Here is a 10,566-nt window from a genome sequence, read left to right as displayed (position 1 = left end):
TTGGCAACAGCCTGGATTGTTCTTGGATTCCCATAGGCCACTTTGGCCAAAGACTCAATTAGATGTAACCTTTTCCTGGCACGTGGATATTTCATTTAATGTCAAAGCTATAGTTAGGTGTCATCTTCTCCATTATATGATGACTCCACTGAGATTTCTATTGTATGTGTATATATTTTAAGAAGCTTCTACAGTAGTAGATTTCCATATGACCCTTAAGTGGTCCTTAGTATGTGTAGCTCTCTCCCATTTTACATTCCTATGTACAGAGTAATACATATAGATGTATTTTCATTGTTCTACATGCAGGTATCCAGTGTGACCAGCACCATTTGTTGAAGATTTTGTTCATTTTCCAGAGTTTGTTTCTAAATCCTTTATCAAAAATCAGGGGGCCATTAAGTGTGTGAATCTATGTCTGGGCCTTTGATTTTATTCCACTGATCAAAGTATCAGTTTTTGTGCCAATGTCATGATGTTTTTGTTAGTATAGTTCTGTGATACCTTTTGAATTCAGGGATCATGATACTTTCAGAATTGCAATATCTTCATAGTGGATTGTTCCTTTGGCAAGTAAGTAGTGTCTTTTCCTATCTCTTCTAATTCATTTTGGTTTAAAGTCTATTTTGTCAGATATTAAAATGGCCACCACAGTTTTCTTCTTCCATCAATTTACTTGGAATACCTTTTAACATCCTTTTAACCTGAAGTGATGTTTATTCTTGGTGTTAAATGTTTTTCTTGCATGAAGCAGAAGGATGGATACTGTTTTCAAATTGAATCTTTTAGTCTGTATCTTTTTATTGGGGAATTGTGATAATTGATATGGATAGTTATCAATTAGAAGTTTTTGTTTATTTTGTTTATTATTTTGTTTTGGTGGTGTTGGATTTTTACACCTCTTTTGATTTGTTGCTGTCAGATTATCTCTTCTTTGTGCTTTTTTTTCCCTTTTTCTTTTTGGGGATTAGTTTAACCTCTTCAGGTTGATGTTTTCCTTCTAGTGTCTTTTATAGAGATGAGGTGTTTTTTTTTTTTTAGATATATACTGTTTAGTTTTGATTTTGTTGTTGAATGTCTTTCTACATCCTTCTATTTAGATTAAAAAATTGCTGCACATAGTAGTATGTGATGCCATCTGCTGTCTCTTAGAATCTGTAGATATCTGTTCAGCTCTTCTGGCTTTTAAAATCTCCATTGAGAAATAAGGTGTTATTTCAATAGGTCTGTGTAGGAGACTTTCCACTTTTAAAGCCATTTTATGATTGCTTTAGCTGCATTAGATACTAACCTGAGGACTGTTATTTCCTTACATCTTAAGGGTTTCTTGTGTTCAGTACATACTGCTTCTGCTGTTAAGGGGCTTTCTGCAGTGGGATGGTTGCGTAGATACACGTTTTTTCAAGAGTTAGAGCTTCCTCACCCCCTTGCCCTATATCTACTCTGAGATGTTGGTTTTTCAAGACAGGGTTTCTCTGTGTAGCTTTGCGCGTTTCCTGGAACTCACTTGGTAGTCCAGGCTGGCCTCGAACTCGCAGAGATCCGCCTGGCTCTGCTTCCCGAGTGCTGGGATTAAAGGCGTGCGCCACCACCGCCCAGCAAGATGTTCTTGAATGAAGGAGACTTGTTCAGAATCCTGTCTTGTCGCCATCTCTCATGTATCTTGTCTCCCACATCCTCACTCCCTCCTAGGGTCTCCATTGACTTACCGGCGGGTCAGGACAGGTCTGCCTTGATTTGCTATTTGGCCTTTTTATCCTTGTAATGTTTAATAATCTTTGTTATTCTATAAATTTAGTGTTTGATTATTATGTGCCACTGGAATTTTTTTTTGTAGTCCAGTCTATTTGCCCTTTGTATATTTCTTGTTCCTTGATATGCACATTTTTTCTTTAAATTAGAAGAACTTTCTTCTATACTTTTTTTGAAAATCGTTTCTGTGCTTTTGACCTGGTTTCTTCTCTTTCCTCTATGCCTATTATTCATAGATTTGATCTTTTCATGGTGTCTCTAATTTCCTCAATGTTTTGTGCTGAAATTTTTAGATTTAACAATTAACTTTATTTTTCCTGAATGCTTGCTCCCCATTTAAAACCAAGTGCTCTGACTCTACCAGTAGTTACTTATATAACAACTTTTCACAAATACAAACTGACAATTATACTCATCTTCTAAATGTGTATAATATTCCCCTTTTAAAAAAATCTATTTAAGTATTGGCTTTATCCTATATAAATAACATTCGAGAGTATTATGACCTACTTTTCTAGTATATTTGTTTCTAGAATATATTTTTGCTATATTTGTTGTCTAGAATCTATTTTATTTATTTATTTATTTATTTATTTATTTATTTATTTATTTATTTATTTATTTATTTTTTGGTTTTTCGAGACAGGGTTTCTCTGTGTAGCTTTGCGCCTTTTCCTGGAACTCACTTGGTAGCCCAGGCTGGTCTCGAACTCACAGAGATCCGCCTGGCTCTGCCTCCCAAGTGCTGGGATTAAAGGCATGTGCCACCACCGCCCGGCTATTATGTTTATTAATATTTCCATTTTTTAAAGGTAAGCACAAAGCCTTTTCTACTTGTGTCTAACATCTTATAGGAGTTACTGGTTTTTATGCTCCTATGATCTTTGCTTATTTGAAGCCAAGTAAGTCCTACTACTTGAGAAAGCATCAAGTAGCTTCTGATTTTTATGCCATTGTGAGCCTCATGCTGAACCCACTCATCTATAGTCTCAGAAACAAAGAAGTGAAAAGTGCTGTCATTGAAGATGTGGAAAAGAGAGAGGGCACCCTGAAAATGAAACAAATCCTTCTGTACCTTCTCTCTTTGCATGAACCTGACAGCTTTGTTTCTTTTTTTCTATTTGTGTGGAGCTTCCCTTACAGAAACATAGTGTGTGCATTTCTCAGAATGTGACTTTAAAGTCCTACCCATTTCTGAATGGAGACGAAATAGGAATGGATAGGGAATGGGGTGGATGGGAAGCTGGGGGAGGGGGAACAGGAGATGGGAAGAGAGGGGAAACTATGGTCAGTATGTAAAATAAATTTTAAAATGTTATTTAAATAAAAAAGGTTGTGTCATTATTGGAAAGTAGGACATGCATATTAAACCCATGCTCTAAATATTGGTGTTTTGAGGGCAAATAGCATGTGATGGGAGAAAATATTTGTAATTATTAAGCTTATATAGTATTTACAATATTATTATATGTTAGATATTTGTGTTAGGAAACATAATATTGGTACATTAACAATTTCAAAAGTCACTCCCTTTATAATATAAAATAGTTTGTTATAGGTCCTATCCATGGTAAGTGAGTATAATTTCATACTTCAGTTTCTTGAGTTGCACAAAGTAAATAAATATTCCATGTCAATGTGATAACAAAATGGATATAACACCTTGAAGAAAATGAAAACCATTGCTTATTATAATTTAAAGACATTGCAAATTTTCCTGTATAGTATGTTTGAAGAATATTCACAAATATTTATCAAAAATTTCAGATAATTTAAACATAATTACATTAATAGCTATACAGAAATAAACTCAATAGTTCTGAAATTAGATTTTGTGTTAAATTACTGAAATAATATTACATAATAGGAAAATGGTATATTGTAATATTTAGGACAATATGGAAAATATTTAAAGTTATTAAGGAAAAGAAACTTGTAATAATTAACATGTATGTCCATGTTTTTTTCAATTAATAATTTGTATGTATATGTATGACATAAAACACAAAATGCATGTCATTTCTTCTATATTCTTTTGTAACTTTTTTCATTCACTTAAAAGTCTAATAGTTGATCATCTTTGTCATATAAGTTACAAATTTATGTATTCTCGGTATAGGTAAGAACTTACTCCCTATCTTACATTGCTTAAGAGCTCAAATCCTATCGATGCAGCAATATTTGACTCTGGATACCATAATAGACCCTGTATGTGCAGCTGCTAAACTTTTAAAAGTCAGATCTGAAATGAATCTTTCTCTGTCCTGTCAACTAACTCCCAAATAATGACATGGGGACTTCTTATTAATCATGAAATCATTGCCTATAGCTTAGGCTTGTTCCTAACTAACTCATAACTTAAATTAACCCATTCATATTAATCTATGTTCTATCATGTGGCATTACCATTCTTCCATCTTGTACCTCCTGTTTCCTCTCAATGTTGCCTGACTTCTCCTTCCCCTTGATTCCTCCTCCTCCTCTTCCTCTCTGTCCTTGGAAATACTGCCTATGCCTCCTGCCTAGCTATTAGCCATTCAGCTACTTATTTATTTATTAATTTATCTATTTTTGGTTTTTTGATACAGGGTTTCTCTATGTAGCTTTGTGCCTTTCCTGGAACTCACTCTGTAACCCAGGGTGGCCTTGAACTCACAGAGATCTGCCTGCCTCTGCCTCCCTAGTGCTGGGATTAAAGGTGTGCACCACCATTGCCTGGTTTCAGATCCTTATTAAACCAATCACAGCAACATATCTTCCTACATGTACAAATACCCCACAATACAAATTTTTAGGAAATAGCAAGTATTATTTTTCCTTATACTATTTAACTGGGTTTTATCTCATTAATTATATTTGTAAAGTGTTCATAATACATTTTTGAATTAAATGATTGTCAGACCTTTTCTTGCATTATAGAAAAGAAACACTCTAAGGCATATTATTGACAATGAATATATATTTTGTTGCAAGTCATAAACATTTTCAGATAGATTTTAAATTTATTTTTAGAATTTTTTTATATATACTATTTCTGTTTAATGTATCTTTTATTTAAACATTGTTTTGGAAAATGTTGTTGATCTCTTATAATTATATGGATATGAATTATATATTATCTTTCTGTAATATATATATGTGTTAACAATTAATTTAGAAACATACTGATTTACTGTGTATATTCAAGTATGTTTATTTTCAAAAACTTAAACGCTTCAGTTTACTCATATATTAAACACATGGACATTTCCCTATTATAAGTTCTTTCAAAGACTGGCAGTATACTATATAAATACTACAAAAGATAGCCTGCTCTGTATTTTCACCAGTGACTGTGTTGTCTGCAATTCATATTGTTGTTATTCCCTTTGGCTTATGTTTATAATTATTAAAAACAGTTTAATAAATATTCACAATTAACCTTTTCCTATTTTGTTTGTCTTTTATTATGAATATATTAGTCTATATACTCTACATCAATTTTATTACTGGTATTTAATGTACATTTAATTTTAAATAAAAATTTTATTATATATTATTTACGCAGACTATGCAAGCCAAGACTTAACCATTATCCTAAATTTTCTCAGGGTCCCTCAAAGATTACCAGCAACCCCAATCAGCAGGAAGTTGTCTAGAGCACTATGCCCACATTCCCAACATATTGGTTATATTTGTCAATTATAGGGGTTGATTAAAAGTTGTTAATGGTAATGATAAGGAAAAAGCTGAACAAAGGAGAATAGTACCAGAGATCTCATTCTAAAAAGAAAAAGGAGGGATATAGAAATAGGATGCAAAGATAGATTATTTAATCTACTTTAATCCAAACAAAGCAGCTATTAATCTCAGAATATTTTACATTGGTATGGATTTTGGTATATTGATACAAATTTAAGTTAATTTTATTATATATGTTATTAGTATATATATATATACATATATATATATGTATATATATATATATATATATATACTCTTGTTTAAGGTATTGTATTTATGCAGCTCATTTAAAATGTTATGTAAAACTAAGAAATACACATTAATAGTCATCTATCATTCTGAGTGAGGTAACCCAGACTCAGAAAGACAAACATGGTATGTACTCACTCATAGGAGGATACTAGATGTGGAACAAAGATGACTGGATTGCTACTCACATCACCAGGGAGTCTACCTGGAAAACAGGACCCCAAGAAAGACACAGGGATCGCCCAATGATGGAGAAATGGATGAGATCTACATTAACAGCCTGGACATGAGTGGGGGTATGAAGGGCAAGGGTCGAGGAAAAGAGAGCTTGGGGGAGCAGGAGATCCCAGCTGGATCAACAACAGAGAGGGAGAACAAGGAATAGGAGACCATGGTAAATGAAGACCACATGAGAATAGGAAGAAGCAAAGTGCTAGAGAGGTCCACAGAAATCCACAAAGATACTCCCACAATAGACTGCTGGCAATGGTTGAAAGACAGCCCGAATTGACCTACTCTGGTGATGGGATGGCCAAACACCCTAATTGTCATGCTAGAAACCCCATCCAATGACTGAGGGATCTGGATGTAGAGATCCACAGGTGGTGGAGCTCCGGGAGTCTAATTAGCGAGAAAGAGGAGGGTTTACATGAACGAGAATTGTTGAGACCAAGGTTGGATAAAGCACAGGGACAAATAGCCAAAAGAATGGAAACACATGAACTATGAACCAATGGCTGAGGGGTCCCCACTGGATCAGGCCCTCTGAATGGGTGAGACAGTTGATTGGCCTGATCTGTTTGGGAGGCATCCAGGCAGTGGGACCGGGTTCTGTGCTCATTGCATGAGTTGGCTGTTTGAAATCTGGGGCCTATGCAGGACTGCTTGGCTCGGCCTGGGAGGAGGGGACTGGACCTGCTGGACTGAGTCTACCAGTTGATCTCAGTCCTTGGGGGAGGCTATGCCCTGGAGGAGGTGGGAATGGGGCGTGGGCTGGGGGGAAGGAGGGGAGGGGGAGAACAAGGGAATCCGTAGCTGATATGTAGAACTGAATTATATTGTATAATAAAATTTAAAAAAAGAACATAATAATTGCTATTGATGCATTAGGTTCTAAAAGAAAATAAAAAGCTGCATAAAAATAAAAAAATAGTCATCTATAATAGCAAACGTATAGTCATGTTGGGTATTTTTTCAAGGTCAAACAGAGATATATTTCAAATAGGCAATCTTCAAACATTTCAAAGACCTACAGAATATGGCATTTAAAATGTTTTAAGAACTTAGGCTTTTCATGACAGTGAGATATGTCTGTCCCTGGCAGCACCAATCTACTTCAGAGAAGATGATGGGCATTGAAGAAACTCCATATGGAGTTTGTTTTCTTTATGACAAACCTAGCCATGTGGACAAAGGAACTGCCCTTGCCTCTGTTGCTGACAGTTACTGTCCAAACTGGACAAGCAGGGTGCAAAAAATCTGACTGTCAAACTATGTTGTCTGAGGTAACTGTTGAGGTAATGAGGGCCAGTCATACTTACTAGGCTTATAGTCCCAATCCTCCCACTAATAAAAGGGTAAGTTGAAGAAATATGGCTATTCCTGTTAAGGTCAATGAATCCTTTTGACAACCTGCTCCTTATGACCACAGAAGACCTGATAGGCCTAAGGAATTGGGTAAGGAAATTGAGTCTTGTGTACTATAAAGAATATTTTGGTGGTGTTCTTTGCCTTAAATAAGCTTTTCAGTTTTATGAGGTCCCATTTATTAATATTTTATCATAGTGTCTGTGCTATTGGTGTTCTGTTGAGGAAGTTGTCTACTGTGACAATGTGTTCAAGGCTATTCCTCACTTTCTTTTCTGTCAGGTTCAGTATATCTGGATTTTTAAAAATATTTTTATTGTATAATTAATTTAATTTTACATATCAGTCACAGATTCCCCTGTCCTACCTTCTCCCAATCCCCAGCATTCCCCCTAATCCATGCCCCCATTCCCTGCTCCTACAGGGCAAGGTCTCCCCTAGGGAGTCAACCCAGCCTGGTAGATACAGTTGAGGCAGGTCCAGTCCCCTCCTCCATATACCAGGGCTGAACAAAGTGTCACAGCAGAGGTCTGAGGTTCCAAAAAAAAAAAAAAAAAACCAGATCATGCACCAAGGGCAGATCCCTGTTCCACTGCCTGGGGGCCTCCTAAACAGTTCAAGCTCATCAGCTGTCCCACTTATCCAGAGGGCCTGGTCTAGTTCCATGGGGGCACCTCAGCTATTGGTTCACACTTCATGTGTTTTCACTAGTTTGGTTATTTGTCCTTGTGTTTTTTCCAGTCATGGTCTCAATATCTCTTGCTTATATAATCCCTCCTCTTTCTTGCCTTTTGGACTCCTGGAGCTCCACCTGGGGCTTGTCTGTGGATCTCTGCATCTGCTTCCATCAGTCACTGGATGAGAGTTCTATCAATACAGTTAGGGTGTTCGACCATCCTATCACCAGAGAAGGTCAGCCCAGGTACTCTCTCGACCATTGCCAGGAGTCTATAGTGGATTTCTGGTGACCTCTCTAGCATTCTGCTTCTTCCTATTCCCATGGGGTCCTTATTTATCATGGTATCTCTTTCCTTGTTCTCCCACTCTGTTCCTGATCCAGCTGGGACCTGCTGCTCCTCTAACTTCTCTTTCCCCCAACCCTTGCCCTCCATTACCCCTCCTCATGTCCAGTTTGCTCATGTAGATCTCATCCATTTCTCTGTTGTTGGGCGATCCCTATGTCTTTCTTAGTGTCATCATTACTAGGTAGCCTCCCTGGAGTTGTGAGTTGCAGTCTGGTTATCCATTGCTTTACATCTAGTATCCACTTATGAGTGAGTACATACCATGTTTGTCCTTCTGAGTCTGGGTTACATCACTCAGGATGATTTGTTATAGTTCCATCCATTTGCCTGCAAACCTCATGATGTCATTGTTTTTCTCTGCTGAGTAGTACTACATTGTGTATATGTACCACATTTTCTTTATCCATTCTTCAGTTGAAGGGTATCTAGGTTGTTTCCAGGTTCTGACTATTACAAATAATGCTGTTATGAACATAGTTGAGGATGTGTCCTTGTGGTGTGTTTGTGCATTCCTTGGGTATATGCCTGAGTGGTATAGCTGGGTCTTGAGGGAGGTTGATTCCCAATTTCTAAAAAGCACCATATTGATTTCCAAAGTGACTGTACAAGTTTGCATTGCCACCAACAGTGGAGGAATGTTCCTCTTGCTCCACATCCTGTCCAACATAAGCTGTCTTCAGTGTTTTTGATCTTAGCCATTCTGACAGGTGTAAGAATGTATCTCAGAGTCATTTTGATTTGCATTTCCCTGATGATTAAGGATGTTGAGCAGTTCCTTAAATGTCTTTCAGCCATTTGAGCTTCTTCTGTTCAGAATTCTCTGTTTAGCTCTATAGCCCATTTCTTTTTTTTTTTTTCACTTTTTTTTTGTTGTTGTTTTGCAATACCATTCAGTTCTACATATCAGCCACGGATTCCCTTGTTCTCCCCCGTCCCATCCCCCTCACCTTCCCCCCAGCCCCCCCTCCATTCCCATCTCCTCCAGGGCAAAGCCTTCCCCACAGTCTGAGGTCAACCTGGTAGACTCAGTCCAGGCAGGTCCAGTCCCCTCCTCCCAGGCCGAGCCAAGCAATCCTGCATAGGCCCCAGGTTTCAAACAGCCAACTCATGCAATGAGCACAGGACCCGGTCCCACTGCCTGGATGCCTCCCAAACAGATCAAGCCAATCAACTGTCTCACCCATTCGAAGGGCCTGATCCAGTGGGGACCCCTCAGCCATTGGTTCATAGTTCATGTGTTTCCATTCTTTTGGCTATTTGTCCCTGTGCTTTATCCAACCTTGGTCTCAACAATTCTCGCTCATATAAACCCTCCTCATTCTCGCTAATTGGACTCCCAGAGATCCACCCAGGGCCTAGTCATGGATCTCTGCATCCAGATCCCTCAGTAGTTGGATGAGGTTTCTAGCACAACAATTAGGGTGTTTGGCCATCCCATCACCAGAGTAGGTCAGTTTCGGCTGTCTCTCGACCATTGCCAGCAGTCTGCTGTGTGGGTATCTTTGTGGATTTCTGTGGGCCTCTCTAGCACTTTGCTTCTTCCTATACCACTCTTGGGCATATACCCAAGGAATGCTCAACCACACCATAAGAGCGCTTGTTCAGCTATGTTCATATCAGCATTGTTTGTAATAGCCAGAACATGGAAACAACCTAGATGCCCTTCAACTGAAGAATGGATAAACAAAATGTGGTACATATACACAATGGAATACTACTCAGCAAAGAAAAACAATGACATCATGAGGTTTGCAGACAAATGGATGGATCTAGAAAAAAATCATTCTGAGTGAGGTAACCCAGACTCAGAAAGACAAACATGGTATGTACTCACTCATAGCAGGATACTAGACATGGAACAAGGATGACTTGTCTGCTACTCACATCACCAGGGAGGCTACCTGGAAAACAGGACCCCAAGAAAGACACAGGGATCGCCCAATGACAGAGAAATGGAATGAGATCTACACGAACAGCCTGGACATGAGTGGGGGTAGTGAAAGGCGAGGGTCAAGGGAAAGAGAGCTTGGGGGAGCAGGAGATCCCAGCTGGATCAACAACAGAGAGGGAGAACAAGGAATAGGAGACCATGGTAAATGAAGACTCAGCCCATTTCTTAATTGGACTCTTGGGCATTTTGATGTCTAATTTCTTGAGTTCTTTATATACTTTGGATATCAGCCCTTTGTCAGATATGGGGTTGGTGAAGGTTTTTTCCCATTCTGTAGGC

The sequence above is a fragment of the Peromyscus californicus genome, unplaced genomic scaffold, assembly GCF_007827085.1.
Source record: "Peromyscus californicus insignis strain IS unplaced genomic scaffold, ASM782708v3 Scaffold_7__1_contigs__length_154581171, whole genome shotgun sequence".
Lineage (NCBI taxonomy): Eukaryota > Metazoa > Chordata > Mammalia > Rodentia > Cricetidae > Peromyscus > Peromyscus californicus.
This window is presented reverse-complemented; position numbering follows the sequence as displayed.